The following is a 24608-nucleotide window of genomic DNA, read 5'->3' on the forward strand; positions in this document are numbered from 1 at the left end:
CAGACAGTGTTAGTCTACAGGTGTTTGTAGGCGCACTCATACCACATAAACAAACAAACAATTCTTGCAAATGATGCTTCAGGTATTGTTAAAATGGTGGGCCATAAATCATCAGCCTGACTACGCCCACTGCAGGGCAAAGCCTCTCCTATGTCTCTCCAATGGCCCCATGGACTAATTCCATGAAGCCATAAATGCCTTATAACAATTACGTGACCACTGCTTTGCCTGCCTATTCTCAACAGTGGTGTGAAAAATGCATCCAATTAGGATGCAACCAAATTGGAAGTCCAATTCAGATGCAACCTATGATAATTCAATTCACACGGGCATGATAGGAGGTGCACAGCATAAATGCCAGCAGCCATTTCCACTTCAACCTTATTCACAATGTGCCTTTGAGTCAGCATCATTTTCTAACTCAACATAAAAACTGCACAGTTGCGATAAGCAGGAGAGGAGGGTCAAGAAAAGTAACGCAGCTGCGCTACGAATGACAGATCAGAAGAGAAGGAAGCAAAAAAATTAAAAACATGAAAGAACAATAATGAAAGAAAGCATGTGAAGCAACAAACAGAGTGGTGCTAGGGCATATAGAGGAAAAACTCATTCGGCTGCTCCCCTATTCCCGTTGTTCCCGCAGGCTTCTTTGGCTAAGTTACACGGGCTGCACATTATATGCCCAACTGTAAAGGATGCTAGCCTGCCACCCATGTGCCAAACTATGTGAAGAAAGCACTAATGCAAGGCCAAACCTTTTGTACTTTGCTTAGGCAGTGAAATGAATTAGTGCTGTGGCATAAGGACACAAAGAGGAGCTTGTTTTTTTGTGTGTGTGTGTATGAAAGCACTGACATAACACCCCCGAACAAGAATCTTTCCTTGTCTTCTCACGTGTGAAGCAACAAAGTAACTCGGGTAATCTTAGGTTACTTAGGAGCGTCGCGCAAGCTGCAGCCAATGGAAGGAAGCTTGGGAAAGTTCAGAGTCGCACAAGCTCTAGCCAATGGGAGGAGGAAGTCACGCCAGCTGGCGCAGAGTGAAGAGAAAATTGATTGAAACCACGTTTATTCCACATTAGAATGTGCCGAAGGCGTGAGGATGAACAGCAAGAAATGCAGTTGCATGCTCATGCAGATGCCAGTAAGAAGAGGCAAAGAATTAACACATGCTTTCGTATGCCTACTCTGTTTAACTAAGTTAAAATCCTATAAATATTTTGTCATAATTTCTCCTTTTTGTAGATAAGAGCAAAGTCACTCTGTTAGTGTAAACAATGCAGTATCATCTATGTGGGAGCCTCTATTGTTGCTATTTGATTTACCATACTGAGTGTTTTATCTCCAATCTTCACAAAGGTGCTCTTGCAAACACTCCTTATTGTTTTCCCTTCCATGTTGTAAACACTGCCATGAGGCTGTGACAATTGCTCACATCAAATATATCTGATTATTCTTCACTCGTTTGGGTTCAAGGTTCATGCTAACTTCATGTTAAAGCCAGCATATTTACAACACAGCCATCAAGCTGAAACAAAGATTGATTTTGTGAGCAATTAAAATGCGTTAGTTTATCAGTGACCACTGAGTGCAATACAGAGTGATCACAAGAAAATAAACACTAAATTTCACCACACATAACTAATGCGCATTACATGGCAAAGTGCAGCCACTCATATGCACATGTACCAACTGTTACGCTTTGACTATAATCCTTGTCCTGCTTTGGCCACTGGCTTGCAGGCATGAGCTTTGAAAAACCAATGACACTTGGTTGCCTCTTTCTGCACAGCACAAAGATATGTAAAATTTCCCCCGCCGCGGTGGCTCAGTGGTTAGGGCGCTCGACTACTGATCCGGAGTTCCCGGGTTCGAACCCGACCACGGCGGCTGCGTTTTTATGGAGGAAAAACGCTAAGGCGCCCGTGTGCTGTGCGATGTCAGTGCACGTTAAAGATCCCCAGGTGGTCGAAATTATTCCGGAGCCCTCCACTACGGCACCTCTTCTTCTTTTCTTATTTCACTCCCTCCTTTATCCCTTCCCTTACGGCGCGGTTCAGGTGTCCAACGATATATGAGACAGATACTGCGCCATTTCCTTTCCCCCAAAACCAATTATTATTATTATTATTATTATTTTTCATAAAACAAAAGGAAGTATGTAGTATACCACTGTACGCAAGCTGCTATTTTGTGTGGAACAGCGCTGCACTTGAGAACGAAGGCGAAGACATGACAAAGCCAGGTTCAGTTTCAGTTTTAACTGACTTTCAGATCAGTTGAAAGTCAGTGCCCTTGTGTTTGTCTCGTTTTCGCCTTTGTCTGTAAGTCCAGCGCTGTCCCACACAAAGTACTGAACCGACTAGCCCAATCGTCTGCATCAGTCTGCCAATGTGGCAACATTGCCAGCCCCTTTGTGAGACAAAACAAGAAGGCACTTCGCCTTCCCACGAGCAAGTGGCTGACGGCAAGGCTGCGTAAGAGTGCAAAGAACACAAGCAACAACACAACAAAGACACACGACAAGTGCAGACTCTTAACTGAAATTTTAACATGGAACACATACAAACATACAGCCATAGGTTAAACAAAAACACGTACAAAGGGCCCGAAAGTGGCATAGGCAATCAACAAAAGAACACGTTATATCACATCTAAAAATTAAAGCTGTCTATGAGCCAAGTAAAGAAACCCCGACGCACAAGTTCCCTTTCCTTGAAATGAAAAATGCTTCCTCTGTTTCACACACGTAAAGGACATGTTTTCTGTGTCTCGACGTCGTGTCGCCCACACACTAACTGTCACTATGTGGTGGCTATTGTTGCAAGGTATGAAATTCTAGATTTGATTTGGCACTAGTACCGTAAACACGTGGCAGGCTTATTTTGAGCAAAGCAGGCAGCAATACCATTCTAGTACCGCACAAATGCAAGCCGACCATTAAATTTAGTTAACAGGCAAAGGCATCCACCCCTCTCTCCATTGGCAGTGGCTCTCTCTACACAGTGAAAAAAAAAAAGAAGGAAAAGATGAGTGAGCTCTTCAATAACTCGGTAAAGCACACAAGGGGCTCCATTATGAACAGCCTATCGTCCACCGCAATACAAATTCCTCTCTCACTGGTTTCCACCTAGCACTCTAGTCTAGCCACTGACTCTCTGCCACCCACCACTGGACATACCTTCCCTATTCTTGTATCACCCAAATATAGGGGTGTGCAAATATTAATTTTTCAAAACGTGATCAAATACGAATAGTGCAGCTGTGCTACCGAATCGAACATGAATATTATAGCTAAAAACAGAATCAAACAAATCGAATAGCAATAGAATTGAACTGAATATTTATAGAAGTACTCAGTACTTGCGCTACATCCGTACAAAGTAAATAATTGTGCAACACCCATAAAAACTAGTGGCAGCACTGCAGTATGCTGCTATAACATGTTAAGTTATAACCATGTCTGTCAAAAAATGCTAGGGTCATCTCTAGAACGAGGCATGCAGCACGAAGTCAATATAATAACTCTATAATCGTCAAGTCATACAAAGGAAATTACTTTTTTTACTACTGGTGACTACAATGAGTAAGCTAGCACATCCGAGTAAATGAGTGAGGCAATAGCTACGTATAAGTCATGGATTCCAGAACAGGCATTAAAGGGGCCATGACATAGTCGTTCTTCATATTGCAGTTTTGTGTTTCTGTAACTAATACAAGAGCTTATGATTCAGTTTCCGAAATTTAGCTGCCCTGGACGCGCTGTATATTGCAAAAAATGCGATCGAAATTGAGAACGAGGAACTCCTCCCACCGGCAGCGACCGCCATATTGAATGCCCTCGTGACGTCACTAGGGCAGACACGAAGCAACATCATCTGCTCTCGTTGCTGCAATGTGCGCAGCAAGGTCCCATTCCCCCTGTACTTTTGCGGGCGATCGAAGTAGCAGTCGTCCCTCATATATGAGTGACTGGTGCCTTCGAAGCGTTAATAACAGTAACGCAGTTATTCTTCGGTATAGGTAGGGTCCGGTCACACTAGGCCAATGCGACGGCGATCGACGGTCGGTGGGCTGGTCGGTATGCAAATGCCGTCGCTGACGCACTGGTCTGTCACGCTAGACCGAAGACGATGCCAGCACGACCAACGACCCCGTACCACAGTAGTGTAAAGAGTGAACATAGTGAGAACTGGCAGAGTGTGGTAGGGATCTAGTTGGTATATGAAATTCTATAAACCTAAGAACTTTAAAACTTATTTGACCTGATGATAGCCACGGCGACATATGCAATGTGTGTGCACGAGCAAAGATGTGCTTTCATTCGGTGCCTGTGCATAGAACTTATCGGCGAGACAAACGACACGGGCAGAAAACGTTGCTCGTTGCACGCCGCCGTCGCCTGGGCTTGTGTGGCCAAGCGAAAGCTTTACGCCCGGTGAATAGACGGCCCGAAAAACTGCGCTTGTGTACCTTATCAGTATAGAAAAAAGCGGAACGAGCGGCTGCATTACATATCTTCATACTTTGTTACTAATCAGCGGGGAACTCTTGCCTGATTCTTGAATTTCGGTCGACGGTGGACCGCTGGCCCCTTTCGTGATGAGGTCTAGCGAGTACGCAGGATTCATGTGTGCGAATTCTCAAGATTTAGAGCCTACAAATAGCTGTCGAGCGTAGTTTTGGCTACAGTGCCCTCAAAGCGATGGCTGCCTACATCGCAGGACGCGAGTACAATAAGAGGGAAGTGCCGATATACGTGACCCGGTCTGCATAGCATGTACAGAAGGCAGCCGGCAGCAGCCGTCGGCGTCGACTGTGGACAACAAATCTGGTTGTTTTCATTATTTCAAGTAATGTTCGAACGTATTTGTAGCTAAAGCGATTTAAAATCACATATTGACGACATAAGAGGAAGCATATACAATTAGCGGGAAGCGCCTGTCCTACGCGAAGCGTTTCCCAAGCAGCCGATATATAGCATCAGTGGCGCTTATTGCAGTGTTATCATAGTATGTAAATGAGTAAAACTACAGTTTGTGAGCAATACTACATAATATTTAAGAGAAGGAGAGCCCACCTTGCGTTTTATGCCACGCAAACGAGCAGTACTGTTTGCGCACAGCTATGTAAACAACCCCAGCACGGGGCTGCAATTGCAATTGTCGCATTCCCGGGCCACAATGCGCACTCACAGTAAACGCTAAATGATGTACTATAATTTTCAAGCACTCATATAGATGGCGGCGACTATTCATCAGTGCGGGCAGTGAAAGCATTCAAGTCGTGTAGGGTTTTGCAAGCGGCTTGGTTCCTGCAAAAGGGGAGCCGAAGGGAATGTATGTTCGACTTACAGATGCACACACATGCAGTGGGGAAGTCGTCTGATTCAGCACTTTTCTCTCCTCCTTTCGTGCTTCAAGGTTACTCTAGAGCCACTTTGTGATAATTTGAGTTTAATTATCGAGCCGATGAATAGCAGACAAGAAATTGGTAGCCAGCTACCAAACGCCGCGGCTTATACGGCGCACATCGGCGAAGGCATGCACGGCACGTGCCGCTTTTCACATACGGGAGCACTTGGCTGCTCATAACAGACCACACTCATAAAAATAACATGTTTCTGAACATAACTAATAAAGCAGGGGTCCATCGATTTCTGTTTCCTCAACAATCACAAAACGGGTGCCACGAGCAAGTCCGCTTTCTCAAGGATCACTCATCTCGCGTACTAAACTGAAGGCTTCTGAAAAGAAAACACGGAAATTGCTTTTTATTTCAATAAGCTAAAAAAGATAACTTTTCGAGCGACCACTGTCTACGGTGTGCATGCAAGCACCTCAACAGCGCGCAGCAGACAACGCGGGGCGGGCATGCCCCTGTGACGTCAGTGATCACAGGTTGCCAGACCAGCAAACATTTCACAGAAGTTACGGAAAAAAACTCGTTTTAAAAATATTTACCGCATAGAATCAACTGAAACTAGGGGGAATTTTATTTTAACGTGTTGAGAATAAAATGCGATAAGTAGGGTATGCGTGAAAATAGGCTGTCATGGCCCCTTTAAGGCAATGTTTACTAAATCTGCTTGAGCCAAATCGCATCGCCCAATCTTTGAGGCTCTGTATGAGCCCTATGACCACAACCACACGAATGGACACTGTCATGGCACTGAACCCTCCTTCCCAAGCACTGATTGCGGCAGTATGCTACATGGCACCAAAGCAGGCCCTATTTTTGAAGCAGTCAAAGAAGAACACGTCGAGCCTAATTGAAACTTCGTGGCAGTTATTCGCAAAGTTGAAAACGTATTCGGTTCTTTTAATTCTTAAAATACACCATTTTGTTTTCTCAGAGAATCAGATAGGAGGATATTCGGCTCGCTAATCGAAAGTTTCAAATGCTCGTGCACCCCGACCAACATGACTGATTGGAACACACGAAAGTCTAAAAATTGACACTTCGAACAAAAATATACATGGCGATGAATCCAATATTCAGCTAGCCTTGGCAAGATGCGGCATAAATGCATCTCAGTAATACAGTGAAACCTCATTATAGTGAACAGTTAAAGAATCGTAAAATGGTTTGATATAACCAAGAATTTATAGTATAAAATTTTGTCATAAACGCACACAATAGTGGCGCAGTTTAGTCAGTGAAGGGACAGCAATTCAGGCAACCCTTACTAGAGGAACGGAGCGGTGTCTGACAAGGTTTTGGCAGTGTTTCGAAGGCGCTCACGGCTATTCCGGTGACCACACACACACAAAAAAAAAGAGCGCCGTTAGGCTGGCTTCCACGCACAAAAGTCCCCGAGCGTAGGTTAAGCGCTGGCAGCTTTTTCGCAACACAGCCGTGTCGCGTGGAAAGCGGCACGTCAGAGCGAAAGTTATCGCCGTTTTCACCACCGCCGCGACAGTCGACATGAGTGCAGTATTGTTACTGCAAGCTTGCAACCTCCTGCGCAGCTGCATCCAGGGCGCTGTCGACGGACACCTTAGGCATGAATGCGTGCTGGCTGCCCTACGCACTGCTGCTGGCAAGTGCGAGACGTAAGTGCAAACCTTGGCGCGAACGCTTGCCGCATCACCACAAGCCATTTGTGCAGTGCGGCGAAGCCCGACATCTGAACAGGCATCATTTGGCGTCAGGGAGTTCGATATATCCGTTTCATGGCCAGCTGCTTTCGATATATAAAGTAGAAGTTGCATGCGTTTGTCTAAAATATTTGTGAAGAGTTCGATACAAGCAATAGTTCGTAATATCCGTGTTTGTTATAACGAGGTTTGATGCACATTCTCAGGAATTTGATTTTGCTCCATAAAAGGTGTCCTCAAACTAAAGGCAAGCATTTCCACATTACCAACTCACTTGGCAATGTATTGATTCTTCATATCTGAAACACATCATCCATCTATTTACCTGTAAGCACAACGTTTCCCGACGCAAAGATACGCAGGATGTTACGGGGCTTCTCCATGTTGTAGACGAGTCCAGGAGAAATCTCAGGCTCGTAGCTGTAAAACAGAAGAATAGATGCTATTTGCAATCAGACTATATATTCATCACTTAAAAAGGGTAAGATAGGTGCATCTGCTGAGGCCCACATTGCCTAACTTCTGCTTTTGTCTAGTAAAATCAACTATCAGCAACAGCATATGCCTCAACCTATAAATCTTGTAATGGCCCGTCTCAAGAGCAACGAAATGATTTGCTGCCCTTACACTGTCCAAACATCAAGGAACAAATTTTCAGCAGAGGAGCAAGTGACAAGTGGTTCACATTGGTGCTTAGAAGCAAAATGCGTTGGCAGCGATCCACTATTCACAAAAGAAAGCAAAAGATAACACCTAGGAGAAAAAAAAATACACAGGTCTGGAGCAGTAAATATACCTGCAAATTTGTGGCCCTTGGGCTTCCATTTGTGTTCTGTGTGTTCTCACATCCCACATCCCCTTTTGTAATGCTCTTTGTTACTGACTGTGAATAACAATCAAATCAAATTAAATAAAATGAAGTAAAATGAAAAGGTCAGGAGTGCATCACTACAAGAAGTGCCACAGCTCCCATGTCTTCAAAGAATGAGTGGAGAGTGAGCAGGCAAGAACAGACCTTGAGAGTTTCCTGTAGGTCAGGGCGAGGCCTTAGAGATTTGTGAAGTGGACTTCACAGCTGCCCACCATGTTCCGAATCTTGAAGTCGAGGAATTTTGCCTGCAAAGAGGTTTAACAAAACTTGGGTTAAAGGGACACTGGATAACTCCATCCAAATTTTTGTGGCCATACTGTTACCTCTGTTGGCAATGGGATAATTTTCAACTTTGCTACTGATTTACTGCATGTGCCTGAGTATGTGTACACAGTTATACTGTTCCAAGGCATTCAGAAATCACCTTAACTTGCTAACTTCATGCAGTGATGTTAATTTTCCCATTGAGTCTACCAGTTTCAGCAGGAAGCCCTTAACAAAGGAACGGTGGAAGTTCAAAAGTTGTCTCACAGCATATTTGTTGATTGCACTGCATGGTCATAATAGCCCACCAAAACCATCCATGGTGGCTTGATGGATGCAGAGTTCAGTTCAGTTACTGAACACAACGCTTGATTTCAGCTTTAGTGCTTGCATATCGATGCAGGTGAGATGCTAGGACGTTTGCACACTGGTATTTGTAATGCACGCCAGAATTCCTGGTGGTGAATATTAATTCGCAACCATATATTTTGCTGTGTCTCAATAGTTCTAGTGCAGCTTCAGCCTATAAAAACCCATTCATTATAAATTGCACACCAAACTACTTGGTGCCGTGATAAAGCAGGACACAGTAAAGAAGTAATTTTTGAAAAGGAACATTCAGGAGAGTATTAGCTACAAATATCAAGAAATATTGAAATTTTCTGAGAAACATTACTCACAATTTAGACCACTCTCCAGATACTGAGATACTCTGATATATTAGCAAGATGCTCTAGCGTAAGCTAGTAAATGTAGCAGTATTTTTCAAAGTTGACAAAAAAAATACATAGGTACATCAAAGCCCAACTTCTGGATAATATGGGCATGTCTTCTTGTAGCCAGCCAGCCTTGACAGCTCTTCATTGTTAAAAAAAAAATACAAAGGGCGAAGGGAATTTAGACGCATGCCAAATCCCTGCTGTTGCTTGTAACACTGCTCTGCTGAAACACATGGGGCTTTAAACATGTCACACTACACAAGTTAAATCAGTCTGTCAACTCCTAGCAAGACTGTCTCCAAAAAGAGAAATACCCTTATTGCAACAGCCTTAAGCATTATAGAGAAGGATACATGAGTGTATGCAAAATGAAAGTTGTTTTATAAACCTTTTTTTACCTCTCACTGTAGACTTCCCTGACAAGCATTTGCTTAGCATCTTTCTTTATAGGTATTACTACACCATGCTGAATAAAAAATTTTCTGAAGTCCATACCTCTCACTCAGCTCTATTAGAAAAATATGTTGCCAGGTTGTTACAAATAGACTAAACAAGTACCAGTTAGGTGGAGAACAATAAAACAGGCCTAACAATCTGATTAACCAGTTACGGTATTGATGAATTTTGGAACAAATTTTTTAATATCCATAATACAGCTACAATTCGTGTCCAAAGAGACAAGCATATAACCCCTGCTAAATGTTACTTCTGTTAGTCAAGTCACTGTGGCAAATTAGACCCGACATAAGGCACGCCTATGGCTAAAACAACAGCACTAAAAGAATAGTGTGGCACAACTACTGGTGCACTAGCAAAAACACAAAACTAATGTCCTTGCTACACACTGTTCCAAGCAATCTAGTCCAGCACAAATGCCTAGACAAAATGCTTTTCTCGTGTCTAGGCCAACTGGAATATGTGGAGCAGAGAAACCAGTACCTTTTCACGCCAGCGCAGACCATCTTTCCCGAGCTAAAGATCGAAGCGGTTGTTCGGGGCTCTCAGATGCGCATGATGAGAGCGGTGCAATGCTTAGGATTGTATTGGACATTCCTTGCTTGTAGGGCAATCGTTTTGAAGTTTAGACGGCATCCCAAATTTACAGTCGAGGCAATATTCCTGTGGGAAGACATCCTTGTTTTAGTCAGGACTCGCCTCATGAATGTAACAGCAGAAAAGCTGAACGGATTCACAAACAAGTAGCATACAGGATGTTTCACCAAAGATTGTTGTTAATTCTTAAGAACATGTTACCTGAGCTAAAACAGTGTTTTCTTCTGTATACATAGTTTGCACCGATGTCATAGTGACCGTCATCTTTGGGTCCAGAACATGAGGCGAAATCTAGGCCATTTTCCTAATCCATTTATTGATAACTGGTTGCTTTTTAAGGCAATGCAACAGAGGCTAGGCAGGAAAGGGGAGATGTTCCTTAGTCCCCATGCTGTGGAGAGTGGCTTGTTCATTGTTCATGCTTCAGGCTAGGATGGTGGAGCGGTGAGTGGTAGTGAATAAGGGACGTTGTAGAGATGGTGCAGGGCCGCTAGAGCTGAAAAAGTCACTCACTCATAGCATGGCAACAAGAGACCGTCTTCTGCTTAGTCTCTGCTGCATCCAAACATGGTGCCTGTGAAGTCACATGAAAACTCTCTACAGTACTCTTAGCCATGGCAAATATCAAAAAATAGGTAGGACGTGTCAACTAGCAAGCTGATTAACTAAAATCTAATAGTTAGGTTTCTAACTAGTATTAAGAGTCCACTGCCTCATTCATTTAGAGATTTGCGGCTTGCCGTTAGTGATATCCAGTGTTTTGATTTTCGAAAACGGGGGCCACACCGGTGTTGCAGAGCAAGAAATTTGTCCTCCACATGCGCCTGCAAACACGTGTCACTAGGCAGTGAGCGTGTCGTGTGATTTCCTCGTGTGCCCGATGCTAGAGTGTACTAGATATACCCACGAGGGAGCAGTGAACGAGGTTGCTCGTACTAGTTCACACATGACACATGCGCCGCCGAACGACACGTGCTTGTAGGCACTCCTCAGTGGTGCGGTTTTGGTTTAGCGCAAGTGGAAGCTCAAAATTTATTTTCGAAAATCTAAAGACTGATGTGGATATCACTAACGGCAAGCTGCGGCAGGTTGCTAGTTATTACATCCTACCTACTTTGAGATGCCTGCCACAGGTGACAATATCATACAGAAAAAAAAGATGTTTTAACTCGCAAACCATGTTTTTAAGAATTACTAAGTTTCACAGTTTATCTGTAGACAGCAAGAATCTATAGTAACCATTCAACAATGGACTCAACCATTGTAATACCTACTCGCAAAGCCAACACTGAGCTACTCAAGCTGCCAAGAAAATTATATTTCTTTCTGTGGTCCTTAATAGCAACTTTGCACCATGCCTCTTCCACACTTCCAATAAGTTTTAACTATGCCTTGCACACATTTACCTGTGTTGGTAATCAAACAAACATCGCAACACAAGCCTGGTCTTCAAACTCACCAAAACACTTCAACATGCAGAAAAACTGGAGCCAGTTAACCAAACAGTTTTCTCATGACATTTAACAAACTGCCCTTATTTTGTGTTCATACCTTACACCATACCATACCGTACTGCGTACCTAATTTCCCAGGTAGCATGCAAGATCTTCAAAATGTTTATTTTAGAGATAAAAGAGATAAAAAGGATTTTCGACCAAAACAAAGGCTTTCAAGAGATCTTTTACTGTCAGGATTCGATCTGTCCTAACAATATGCTTAAAGGAGGACTTTAGAAGACGGGTCCTATCTCTGCCCTCAAGGACATCTTAAAGGCGATTGAAGTTTTGGCGGGAAAGGCATCTTATTTTGGCAGGCTTTTTGGCCTCAGTATGGACACCGGTCAGACGGCTGGTTCTATGTTAGCCCTATGTAAGACGCCTTATAGGCCACAGAAGTTTTGGCGGCAAAGCACTCCATTTTGGCGGGCTTTTCGGGCTTGTTGTGCACAGGGTTGAAGACGGGTTATATTACTGCCCTCTTTAAGAGATAATAGACGACATACGTTTCTGCAGAAAGGCGGATCTAATTCTGACGGGCTGTTTTGGCTCGGTGTTCTTCTCAGAGGGCATGCAGCCTGTCTCGACGCTAGTGGGCGACGGCGGCCCCACCATCTTTGCGACCTCCATGGTGCACACCTGAAACGTCGTGCTGTCTCGTCAGAATTCCTGCACCGAGCCTGATTTATAATTTGAAGGTTCCTCATCATTGTGCTAACTATGGGGGAACCTATGTTCGCATGTAACTCATACTGCAACTCTGTCGCGGTTCAGCAGCGGATCCTTCGTCGCTCGGCCGGCTCTTCCCACCACCGCTGTGAGTGAGTACCTGCCCGGTGCTCGTCCTGCAGCGGTCTTCGCGTGGACCTTTGCGTGCCTGCAGCCCTACCCGTGTCGCTGCCTATATATACTTCAGCAAGGTTACACAGGTTAATCATTTGTCCTTCGTGCAGTTTCCTCGCTGCACAGTGGATATCGCGCGCTCTTCCTTTTAACTCTTTGTCGCTGTTCGACCTCTCCTGGCGTGCAGCTATCATCTAGCACGCACACCTCTTCACACCATCGCTGTGTAGTGGTTCCTCAATGATCCCCTGCTTGCGCGGCGTTTCCACCGTGTTGCGTCCGCATGCCTCTGAGTGTATACCATTTACCAGTGCTTCTGTCCGACCTCAGGGAACTGTGACCACCTCCTCTACATACGCTTCGTCGCTCACATCTCCTTTTTGGAGCTGTTGCAGCTGCAGCGTCTCATCTGGGCTTAGAATGTCTCTCTGCTTTGCTGCTACATGGGCGAAGTTGGTGGCGGTGAGTGGTGGATCGTGCTTCCTAGATTGGCCGCAGCAACTCTATAATATCTTCGAGTGTTCGAGGACTGGGGTCGCTGCAGCAGATAAGATGCCCAGTCAACTGCTGCATACACCACCGAAAGTGGGCCACGAGGCCCCTTTGCTCTTGCCGGTGTCATATGAGCTTACCTACAGGATGTCCCACCGCCCGCTGTCATTGTCCTGTACCAGCTAGGGTGCACAGCGTTAAGTCTGTCATTCGGCCCATCTCTCCCAAGTGTCCTGGATTAGAACTCAGGAACCGCCTTCCCTCCTACTCGCTCCGCGTCCCCTGCTCTAGCTCCTCTTTTGCTGAACAAAACGAACAAAATTCACGGAAACAAAATGGGGGCTACAAATCGTATTTCCAACATCTTCTAAACTATCTGCATTCATATCGAATAGGTCATCCTGTGCTCATTCCTAGATGTTCTTTTTATGTCGTATGAAAGAGGTATTGTGTAGACCACTTTTAGAAGTTTCTTGACTACGCCTGGAAGGTGTATTTTGAAACGTCTTTTGACCTGGACATTAGACGAGCTATATGACTGATATAAGATGTTAACCAGCTGAAAAAGTATTTTCCACACTGTTTCCTAGCCGTTTGTTTCGTTTCGGATAGTTGCTCTCAAGACGTCTTCTATCTCAGTTTGTGCTACCTGGGTTTGAGCATTACCTTGTCCAGTCCTGCCTGTTTAAACTTGCAGTCAAGTTTGTGACAAACAAAAAGTAAACTAAATGTATATGCTTTCAGATTCATCAAAACTTTGATGATGCCTGAAAAATGAAAGAAAGAAAGCTCTTACATAACTAACGGCTAGTGAACAGAGGGGAAAAAATATAACATTTTCACAACTGTAGCACCGGCTTCACCTCATCGTTGTGCGCCCTTCTAGTGGCAGAATATCAAATTTTTAAAATGAGCATGTATCATTCTAACATAAGCACTCTCCTAGTTGGAACATGTCAATGTCGTTCCTATGGAAACATCACATGCACAAGCACGGGTGCTCAGCACTTTATCCTCATCTCACTCATGAACAGTGACACCCTTAACAAGAAAATTGCAACATAGGAGAGCCAGCCTAATAGTTATAGAAAGGGTGAGCGCACAAAGAAGCAGCATGACATACTGAAGCTGTGGAACAATGCCAGGGTCTGCCAACGCTGGTGTGATGGATGTCATAGGTGGACCCGACGTGGAAGGAAAGATGCTCGAGCTTGCCGAATGAGATGTTGAGCCAGCACCAGATGGCTTTGCAGCAGAAGGAGACTGCTGTGGCAAAAGTGCACAACATGCAACATGAGATGACACTATCCACAAAATAACTTTTTTTCTCCTTGGCTTGCATAGTAAAATCACCAGTATTATTTTTAGTTCGCACTATTCATTAGCATCCCAGCACCTGATCGGTGTGACAAGAGTAACACTCACACCAATTGCAGAAGAGAATGAAGGCTACTAGGGTAAAACTTGAACAGCACTTTCCTTTAACCAGGACATGTTTCAGTATACAGCTCTTTTCACGTGGAAAGAGCCTTCATCAATATCTCCCCGTGCTCTATCCTGTTCTCATAGTAGTTTTCACCTCAACTTGCTCTCTACCTGTGAACCTACACAAGCTAAACATAAGCTCCACAATGGTACAAGGAAAAACTGTGCATGTGTCTAAACACTCTAACCCATCTGTAGAAAAAAGTGTTTACATCTAGACGCTGAACCTAATGCGGTACATTTTTGAGTAAGATCGTGTCACATGAATAGCCAGTCACACCAGAGACTTGCAATGTGAGCCAGATTCAATGTCACATGGCAACTGTGGAGACATTTGGGTAGTTCCACAAACATCACCTGTGCTGTTGTTTCTTTCCTATACTTTATTCACCACTGTGCATTTCCTAAGGTGGCAAAACAGGTGTTTAGTTTTCAGCTTGGAGCAGCAGTGTGACTATTAGAAGCAAGGAGACCGAAGAGCAAACCTCACTGAGTAGGCTATCGAGCCTGAAGGAAACTTATCGCGGAGCAACCGTAACACAGTGAAAACTTTGAAAACGAATAACCCCGCTATGACCAGGAAACTAAACGGGGTATAACCGTACGTGATAAAGTTGCATCGCACAGTCAGAACAAGGTGAACACACCAACGTGCTGAAGCGCAAATACCACTGTTTCATCTTTTCTACTGCTTTTTGTGAGGCTAAACGAAACCACTCACGTATGAAACAAAAAAACAGTTTCATGTAAACGTTCCTCCCCATCATGTGCGGGCCAACGCACTGTCATACCTATGCTTAGCCAGCATCATGACAGTTTCAGAGCTGTACAAGACGCCTCAGTTTTCCCGATTTCTGTTACCAGCTTAATAAAGCGACTGCTATGGTACTCCCACTCCTCATTTTGAACACGGTTTGATGTTGGAGTATCTCCTAATATCTGTGAGTAGCTTCTCGGATGAGCTACAACGTGTTTCATTAAGAACAGCAAGCATATCGTGTACCACGGCCACGACACAGCACAATACCGACATCGACAGCAGCTTGTTCGCTGCCCGCGCGATGCAGAGGGTGTGAGAGGAGCAGTGACTCTTACGTGAACATGACCAGTGGAAGTCTGCGGTTGCATGAGCGACTGCGGCGTGACTTCCATGCTCGCTGCATAGGGCTGTACGACACTCTCATTTGGCTGCTGCATCAACGGTGACTGGTGCATGGGCAGATCATGCTGCTGTGGCTGAAGCTGGGACGGCTGAATCTGCCGTGCGAGCTCCTGAATATGCGGCTCCTTGACGTCGTTGGCCTGTGCAAACACCGACAGCGGAGTCATTAGTAGCTCCATGACATGGACGACAGGCATCTTGGGTACATCGCTCATGGTCCCCTGCATGATCCAGACGACCTAGACCAGGACCTATTGTATGTATAGGGGCTACCTGCGCATGCGGCGCTGCGCCAGTGCCGATGATTTGCTTTTGCTTGTGTTGTTTTTTTAGTTTTCCTAACCGCCGCCGCGAACGGTGGCACTAGTGTTCACCCCCACCCACGGAGGAGGTAAAACTCCCGTCAGTGTGAGCGAGCGCAGGCGACCAGATAAAGTCACAATTGTATGCGACGGCGACGGGGTCGCATGCAGTGGCGGCGCCATGCGGCGCGTCGTAGAATCCGCAGCGAAAAAAAAAAAATGCAGCTCCCGGGCAGGCGGCTCCGGCGCGCTCTCCGGCAGAGCGCGCTCAAAGCAGACGACAAGCAGACGAAACGGGTGTTTGCTTCAGCGGGCACGCCGTGACGTTGTATTTCTGTGCCCTTAAGTCAAAACAGCAATAGGGGCGGTATTGTCGGTGTCTGTTCGAGGGCCGTAATACTAACAGCGCTGCTAGGCGCAGTGCAGTCTCCTTCGGAATTTGCTAGACAAAGATGGGACGCAAGTGTTTTGTTCGAAATTGCAAAAGCGGTTACAAGTGTTGCAGGGAGAACGTGAGCAAGGTGAGAAGTTGTTGCCGCTTGTTGCCAATTTTCGGCTGACGTGTAGTCACAAACGCTGCGCCGTACGACGCCCGCGTTCTCCTCCAGCAGATGAAACTTAGCGCGGTCACATACTCGGCGAACGTGAAGGCATGTTTGCTTTCGATGAATGCCAGCAGCGCTTATACCCATCCAATCAAAGTCATCGTGCAGGTGTCAAACAAAAGCCTTGCTTACAACCAGAAGCTACAGATCATCTTATAGCGGTCATGGAAAATAACCAGTTTTATTTTTTACTGTGCTCAAATGGTTGAAACGTAGTACCAGTTGCTCTTCGGGCCACCAGCGGTAAAGAAGCACGCGAGAGTGCCTTCAATTAAAGTCACTGGAACGGGAAAAGTACCGCAACCATCGCCAGAGCCGCCATATTTAGTCCAGCGTCGGAAATGCTGTGCACGCTAATCTCGGCCCATAAGAGCAAGTGCTACGTAATTCTCCGGATGATCTGTGTGCTGACAACCATGAGAAAGAAGCGAGCGGATCATTTACGGCGGGGAATGACCACGTCACCGCGGAGAACGAATCGGGAGCGCACGGGCGCTGGCCCGCCAGCGCGGCGGCGAGAAAACAAATGCGGTACTTTTCCCGTTCGTGACTTTACCCTCAATAGAAGTCGGGCGCGCGCAGCCGAACGGGAGCAACATGCTCGATAAGTTGCCTTGGCAACCGAAACGGCGGTAATTTCTTTCCAATCCGCCAGGCGCTGCCAGCATGATAGTGGCGCCGCAGGCTTGTGACCTTTTCTGGTCGCTGCAGACAGCGGAGTTTCCACTCTTATATAGTCTTCCTCCGTGCCCCCACCTACCCCCACCCCATAGCCGTCCGAACGCATGGGCAGCAAGCATTTTTGACGAGAGTGCGGAACAATGAAAATGCACATGTGCGAAACAGTCGATTAGCTGAGTGCTTGGTGATCTGTTGGTGTGGCTAGATCTCGATTACCAGATTCTATTTCAGTGATACTGTGATTCACAGCCCCGTGGACGCCGGCTTTCGCATTTACGGCTTCTTCATGCACGATGGTTTACTGCTGCGTGTCGTTGTGCAAGTCAATTAACCGGTCGAGCATCAATAGGAATTTCATTTCATGAGTTTCCCGTGACCAATATTCGGAACCAATGGTTGAAAAACATCTCTCGGCAAGGTGAAGTTACTATGCTGCACTTAGCTTTGAAACATGCTTTTAATGTGCATCTCGAGCGACGGCGAGCTTCGGAGCTCTCATGCACTCCCGTAGTCGTGTTTACGTTGCATGAGCAATACTCAGAACGTATCCGCGTGAAGTAATGTATACCTATTTCCACGATGTCTCTCTCTTTTTTTTTCCAGGGCCAGGGAAAGAGCCCTGGGTTCCAAGCGACCGAAGCAGGGTCTGCAGTCTTCACTTCAGGCCAGAAGACTATCGGGAAGGCCTTAAGCTGCGGAGGTTGAAACCTGATGCTGTGCCAACAGTTTTTCCTCCATTCCCTGTGCCCTAGGCATATTTCAGGCTCAGACTTTCATTATCACTTGTAAAAGTGGCGTAAATAAATACGTCAATAACAGCACATTTTTACGATTGTGGCATGTCGATTGCGGCTCGTCTAGTTCCGGTAGATTATTATACGGCCTGAACTCTGTCAGCTTTCTATCATCCAAAGTAAAAACATTTGTAAAAAAAAGTGTTAAAATCTTCCGCAATTTCAGCCTCATCTTCATGCAATTACGCCTTGCGGTGTGTTTATTCTTTTTATTGTTGTCTTTGTTGCCGACAGGTGTCTCCAAAACTTATGGGGAGATTAACGAAGAAGATCAGCGGATGTTATATTTATACCCAAGCCTGGAAAACCACAGAAACTAGAAAACATGAGACCTAAATTCCTCGTCTCATGCCTAGGGAAACTGATGGAAAAGGTCATCCATACAAGACTCACCAACTACATGGAGACCGAGAGATGCTGGCCCCATGAAATGGTTGGCTTCAGAAGACTCCTCAGCACACAGGATGTCATGCTGAGACTAAAACACGACATCACAGACAAAAGAAAGACTACGGACACAAAGGCCATACTGGGCTTGGACCTCACAAAGGCCTTTGACAACGTCAGACATGATGCAATTCTCAAGAATCTTGAGGGTATGAATGTCGGCACAAAAACTTTTGCCTACATAAGTAGCTTCCTCTCAGAGAGAAGGCTCAAGCTAAAATTCTTAGAGGCTGAATCTCCAATCATCAAGACAAAAGGCAGAGGCACACCACATGGATCGGTACGCTCCCCCTTGCTTTTCAACATAGCAATGATCAACCTTCCGTCTCTGCTCAAAATAATCCCAGACATCAAGTTCAGCCTCTACGCCGATGACATTAACAACTGGCTAAATGAAGGCTCAGACGCGGAAATACAAGAAAAACTACAACACGCGGCCAAAACAGTTACGGAGTACGCAGCCAAAATAGGACTCAAGTGCTCGCCTCAAAAATCAGAACTACTAGTCTACACAAATAAGGAAAAACCAAGTTTCGACATCATAGTAGACAGCCAAAAAGTACCCATGGTGAGCCAGATCAGGACCCTCGGCCTCATTATTCAAGCAGACGGCAAAAACGGCTCCCTAATCCACAAACTACAAGGATATGCCGCACAAGTCACTGGCCTTATCAGAAGAGTGTCCCTCAAAAACAAGGGACTCAAAGAAAAGCTTACTAAGGTTAGTACAGGCACACATAACCAGCAGAGTTTGCTGTGCAACATCTTACCTGAACTTAACAGCAAGAGAAAGAGAACAAATCGATACCGTAATAAGAAAAAGCGTAAAAAGCGCACTCAGCCTCCCCAACAGTACATCTACAGCCACATTAATGCGAATGGGAGAACACAACATGTAGGAGGAAGTGGCGGAAGCCACGCGAGTTGCACAAGTAGAAAGACTCAGCCAGTCCGAAACAGGGCGACAAATCCTAGAATGGGTCGGGCTATAGCACGACAGAGGGCCAAATCCCAAAACCAGCCTAAGCCAAGGTTGCAGAGCCAACTTGCACATCTCACCCATGCCAAGAAATACGAGTCTCACCGACAACGAAGAAAGACGAAAAGACAGGGCCAAGGCCATTGAAAGAGAAATGAATGGACTAAAGCCAAACACTGTAGCATACACAGACGCAGCCACTGGCAAGTCAGGACCTGCAGTCGTGGCAGTGGTAAACAGCAGTGGCACCCCCTTGATCATGATATAGGTAAAGACAAGAGATGCAGACGTCGCTGAGGAAGTGGCGATCGCACTAACCTGCGTCGGCACGAAGGCAAATATAATAATTAGTGACAGCAAAATGGCTACATGGAACCTAGCGAAAGGAAGAGTCTCTGTCGAGGCGAAGAAAATCCTATAATCAAGAGAGAACACACGTAAGATCACCATCAAATGGACCCCAGGCCGTGAATCGGTGTCTGGAAACGAAGCCGCTCATGCGCTCGCCCGAGATATCTACTACCGGACGAGCGCAGAAAGGCTCGACAACCCAGAACACGAGGAGATGCTAAACACATACAACAACATCTGCAAATATTACAAGCTCAGCAGGAAAATATTCCCAACACCACACAAATAACTAAACAACGGAGAGGCCAAAAGCCGTCGAAGGCTGCAGGCTGGAAAATACCCCAACCCTGTATGGCTACACCACCTCAAGATCGATGGCAGAGACCATGATAAATGTAAACATTGTGAACAGAGAGGCACACTAGACCACATCATATGGGAATGCCCCTTTTCACCTGGGGCTATGAACAACATCCTAGTCGTAGAAGCTTGGGAGTCCCTCCTTCAAAGCACAAATCCTGAAGACAAAAAGAAGCCATCAATCAATCAATCAATATTCATTGTGATGTTATAAAACCAATCTTTAGAAATCTTAATCAATGATTTCAGCATTTTACTCAGTGTCGGTAAGTCATTGGGTAATGCTAGGTTCACTGAGTGCCGTTGTCTAGCTCTACGTCTTGATACTTTTCTCTTCAGTTGAACAATTTCTTTCGTAATCCAAGGGTTGTGAACATGTTTTGACTTGCATTTTATTGGTACATATTTTGTTATACACATGTGAAGTATTTCTTTGAAAGTCAGCCATAGCTGACATGTGCCGATTTGTCGCAGCTTCTTTTCTCGGAAAAATCATAATGGTAAATTAATTCATCCAGTATGGCGCTATCGTCTGCTCTATTAAAATCCCTGTAGTACGTCTAGATGTTTTTTCCAATGCACCCAGCTGCAACGTTACACTAACTAAGGAATGATCCAAAATTGCAGACAAATAGCCAACTTTGTACGGCCGTGATGCGACATTGCCGCATAAAAAGACAAGATCAACTGATCTACTGTCACCTTGAAGATGGGTATGCTCGCGGACTACTTGTGTGAGCCCGTGGGAAAACACATCTCAACAGTAGCAATCGCAGCTTCATTTTCTCGCGAACCAGGCTCCATTTCATCCCATTTGACTTCTGGGATATTAAAATCTCCGGCAACGACAACATGTTTGTGCTGCGCTCACAATTTATGCAGCAGATTGTTGAGATCATAGATGCCCTTCGAACCAGACCCCAGCGCGTGATACACAGCCCCTGCAATCAGTTCACTGGTTCTCAGTTCTCTAGTTCGCCAACATAATTTACACCACACTGTTTCAATACCAGTCGTTCTAGGAATAAATTTGTAGTCAATCGATCTTTTGATAAAAATAACTACACCACCTCCTCGGCTACTTCGGTCATTCCTAAGCACGTTGTAACCCGGCGGACATATTTCAGGGTCACGTACGCCATCGTGTGCAACCAAGTCTCAGTCATGACTACAACGTCAGGGTCATGCTCAATCAAAATATGTTCAAAATCAACACTCTTTTTTACCACACTTCGGGCATTAAGATTCAACTGCTGAAAACCATCATGCACAAGTCAATCCCCTACGTGGTCCAAAGGCGCTAGAATTTTATGAAATGTTTGCTCTTTTATGAGACGTCGCTGGTTGGTCACTTTGTCCCATTCTTATGTCACACCATTTATCTTAATCTTATAGCATACAAGTGTAATCTATCAATATAAGCCAACCTTTAACTGTGCTAAGTGCGCATTTAAGACAGCAGCGTAAATCTTATTTTCTTCAGACACTGACAGAAAAATTGGGTGATTGCTTGGGACAAATATGGCTGGTGTTGATTCTGCTATCAGGGAAGATGATTCAGAACCAAAGTTTTTGCCTATAGTTCCTGAATCATGAGAGAACAGTACCATGCCATGCTATGTTGAATATTGAGCATACTGCTCCCAGCTAGGCTGCTTGTGGTCTTTCACTATAGGGACCACGGAACTATTTGTTCATTTTCAGTGCACAGCATTCTTGTTGTTATTATTCATATGCTTACTCTTCTCAGCCTCATGAGGAGGTAGAATATTTCTATAAATGCATTTTTAACCATTTACTTAAAGGTATAAATAAATGCTATGTACCTGCACCACCACAACACATCCTACGGGGGCAACTTTGTGATAGAACAAGGTTGGATAGGACTTACATAATCTAAAATACTCTTACAGACCTGCCTAATGTTACCGTTGACAGTGTGGCAGTCTGTTTGCGTTGCTTTTGCAGGGTGGTTTTTCACAAGGTATGGATATGACATCATCGTTATCGGAGAAAGAGAATCGTTGCCACACAGGAAGAGCTCTGCCTTGCAAAAGTGGACATCAAAATCAAGAAAGTGAATAGGAACATCGTGAAGAATGACAAGTTCCTGTCGTGGTACTCTGCTCTTGCCACTGTAATCAAACTGCACAGCAGTCACAACCTCGTCATCGGAACGCCTGATGCACCCTAGTCTTTGTGGTCCACACGGCAGAGAACCAAGCTCGGTTTAGGAGCTACTTTAACATGAGCATGATTCCGGCAGAGGCGATTCGGCACAATGAGCGCCTTCTCTCTTGCAAAGGGACCCACAAATCCATTGAGAGGCAGCATGTGTATATGTAGCACTAGCAGTGGAAAGAATCAAAGGACAGGGTCGCCTGTAAATCCTTTGCTGAAGCTTGCTGATCAAGAAAGCATCCCATTAAGCAGCAAGTTGTAAGCAGTCACTGTGCCTTTTCCTTCTTCACTTACCACAGCAGGGGTTCTGAAAGTGGTTTTCCCAGAACTCTAGGGCTACTGGCAGGCTTTCTGGGCTTCCTAAATCACCTAAATTGATGCATACATCGACACTCACGTTTCTTTAACCCACTAATATTTTTTAGACTGGTCCTACAGTAATTGCTTATAGTTACCTATTTCACTATACAGCCAGTCATTAATAAATTCATTTCGGAATTTTTAAGGGGGGGAGGGGTTGGGGTTTGAATCTGCATGCTCTATTTCGCATGCATGTTAGCAGGAAGGGATGGAAACCAAAACAAGTTGCGTTCTTCTGCATATTTTGAAAACTGTTTGGATTCCCCAAAGCTAAAATAATTGACAACCCTTGCTGTACAAGAAGAGGGCTTAGTCGGGCTGGTTGGTGCATGCTGATGAAAACGACTGAACAGAGTATCAGATGGGATGGAAGAGAAGAACGAAGACACATGCTCTGAATAGCAACCAAATTATTTATTGTGACAGGGAAGGCAGCAGTATAAAGGAAACATGGTGAGAAGATACAAAAAGGGCTGTTTGATCTGTACTGCATATACTTGCTGTGCCTTCAAGAATTGTGCTTTATCAGGTAAATAATCTGGTTTCTGCCAAGGTTGAGAATCCTCATAGGTATTAATAACAGCCTTCACTCGTTAGGCACTTTGTTTCTGTTAATGCTGTGTAAGGCACTATAAGTTTTGCATAAAAATTTTGTGTAAATTGTCACCCCATAAATTAAGGCTTGGATTATGGTTTGTTGATTTTAAAGTTCCAAAGTGACTCAGGTTATGAGGGTCGCCATAGTGGAGGGCTCCAGTAATTTCCACCACCCGGGGTTCTTTAACGTGCACTGACATCGCACAGTATACACAGGCCTCTATCATTTCACCACTATCAAAATGCGACCACTGTGGCTGGGAACGGACACGCATCTTTCAGTTCAGCAGTCGGGCACCATAAACACTGAGCCACCATGGCGCCTCCATAAATAAAGATCAGCGAAAGAATACTTCTAGCGCAATTCCCAACCTTGCACGTATATTAGTGGCTCTAAAAAATGCAGGTCAGATATGTCCTGTGGCAGCCATGGCCACTCTGAAAATGTCGGACAAAATGAGCCCAGGCTCAGTTCAGGGGAACATGAAAAAATACTTTTTGCGAATGAAGTACTGCCTTAGGTTCCCTTGAACCTCAAGCGGCTGCGCATTTAAAGCTTTTTTTCTTTTCTGAAAAAGTGCAAAGCACTAGACACAAAATGGGACACTGCATGTTTCACACTCGTAGTTTTTGCACCGTGACCACACTATGCACTCAAGCTTGTTTGTGTTCTTACTCTGCCATGTGGACATGTGAATTGCAAGCCCACCACAGTGGCTCAGTGGTTAGCGCGCGTGACTACCGAGCCAAGGTACCCAAGTTCAATCCTGGCCGTGGCGGCCACTTTTCAGTGGATGCGAAACACAAAAACACTTGTGTGTTGTGTGATGTCAGTGCACGTTAAGGAAGCCTAGGAGGTCTAAATTATTCTGAAGCCCTGCACTGCAGCGTCCCTCCTACGTGTGTCTTTGGGATGTTAAACCCGACAATTAACTATGTGATTTATGGTCTCGGAGCAAGAAAATCATCTGAACAGTCTCGCTTCGTCAGAAACACATTTTTTTGTTCGCAGTAAAGCTTGAATCTCTTTCTGGGTGTGTTGATGCTCGTTGAACAGCAGAATGCGTGTGTTTATTGTTGGGAAATTGTATTTAAATTTCTTCCGCCATTCATTCAAACTCGTCCTGTATAGTACTCCAAAATAACTCGGTTATCACTATGTTGAAGGAAATGGCAGTGCAGTATAGTCTAAATTTTCAGATCCATGACCAAAAAAACTGCTGACACACTGTTTAGTTCGAAATCGGCTAATGGCGGCTACACCTGTTTTAATTTTTTTTGCTTTTCTTAGCTTAGAGCTACGTTCTCAGTGAAAGCCGTTATTGTTAGAACAAGGTAATGTGCCGATACAGGCCAACTTCTCAGTTCTCAATGTCCCCTTAATTAGATATTTTAGGAAGCAATGAAGTGCATGGTACACGCCTGGCAAGTACGAGACCGTGGGCGGAGGAAAATGGCACTGTTCTT

General features: G+C 45.0%; 1 pseudogene across 1 annotated transcript in view; it reads right to left on the reverse strand.

Annotated features, from left to right (window-relative positions):
- The window catches only part of LOC144128167 (uncharacterized), a 16040-nt pseudogene extending 293 nt beyond the window's left edge, over positions 1-15747 (reverse strand). Inside the window, exons 1-6 of the transcript XR_013313714.1 lie at positions 15418-15747; positions 13961-14100; positions 9893-10072; positions 9030-9090; positions 8115-8215; positions 7425-7519 (exon numbers count right to left, since the gene is read on the reverse strand). The product of XR_013313714.1 is annotated as an uncharacterized LOC144128167 (transcript). The remainder of the gene's footprint in view (positions 1-7424; positions 7520-8114; positions 8216-9029; positions 9091-9892; positions 10073-13960; positions 14101-15417) is intronic.
- Positions 15748-24608: the final 8861 nt, after the last annotated feature.

This window comes from Amblyomma americanum, chromosome 4 (genome assembly GCF_052857255.1).
Source record: "Amblyomma americanum isolate KBUSLIRL-KWMA chromosome 4, ASM5285725v1, whole genome shotgun sequence".
In the NCBI taxonomy this organism is placed as follows: Eukaryota; Metazoa; Arthropoda; class Arachnida; order Ixodida; family Ixodidae; genus Amblyomma; species Amblyomma americanum.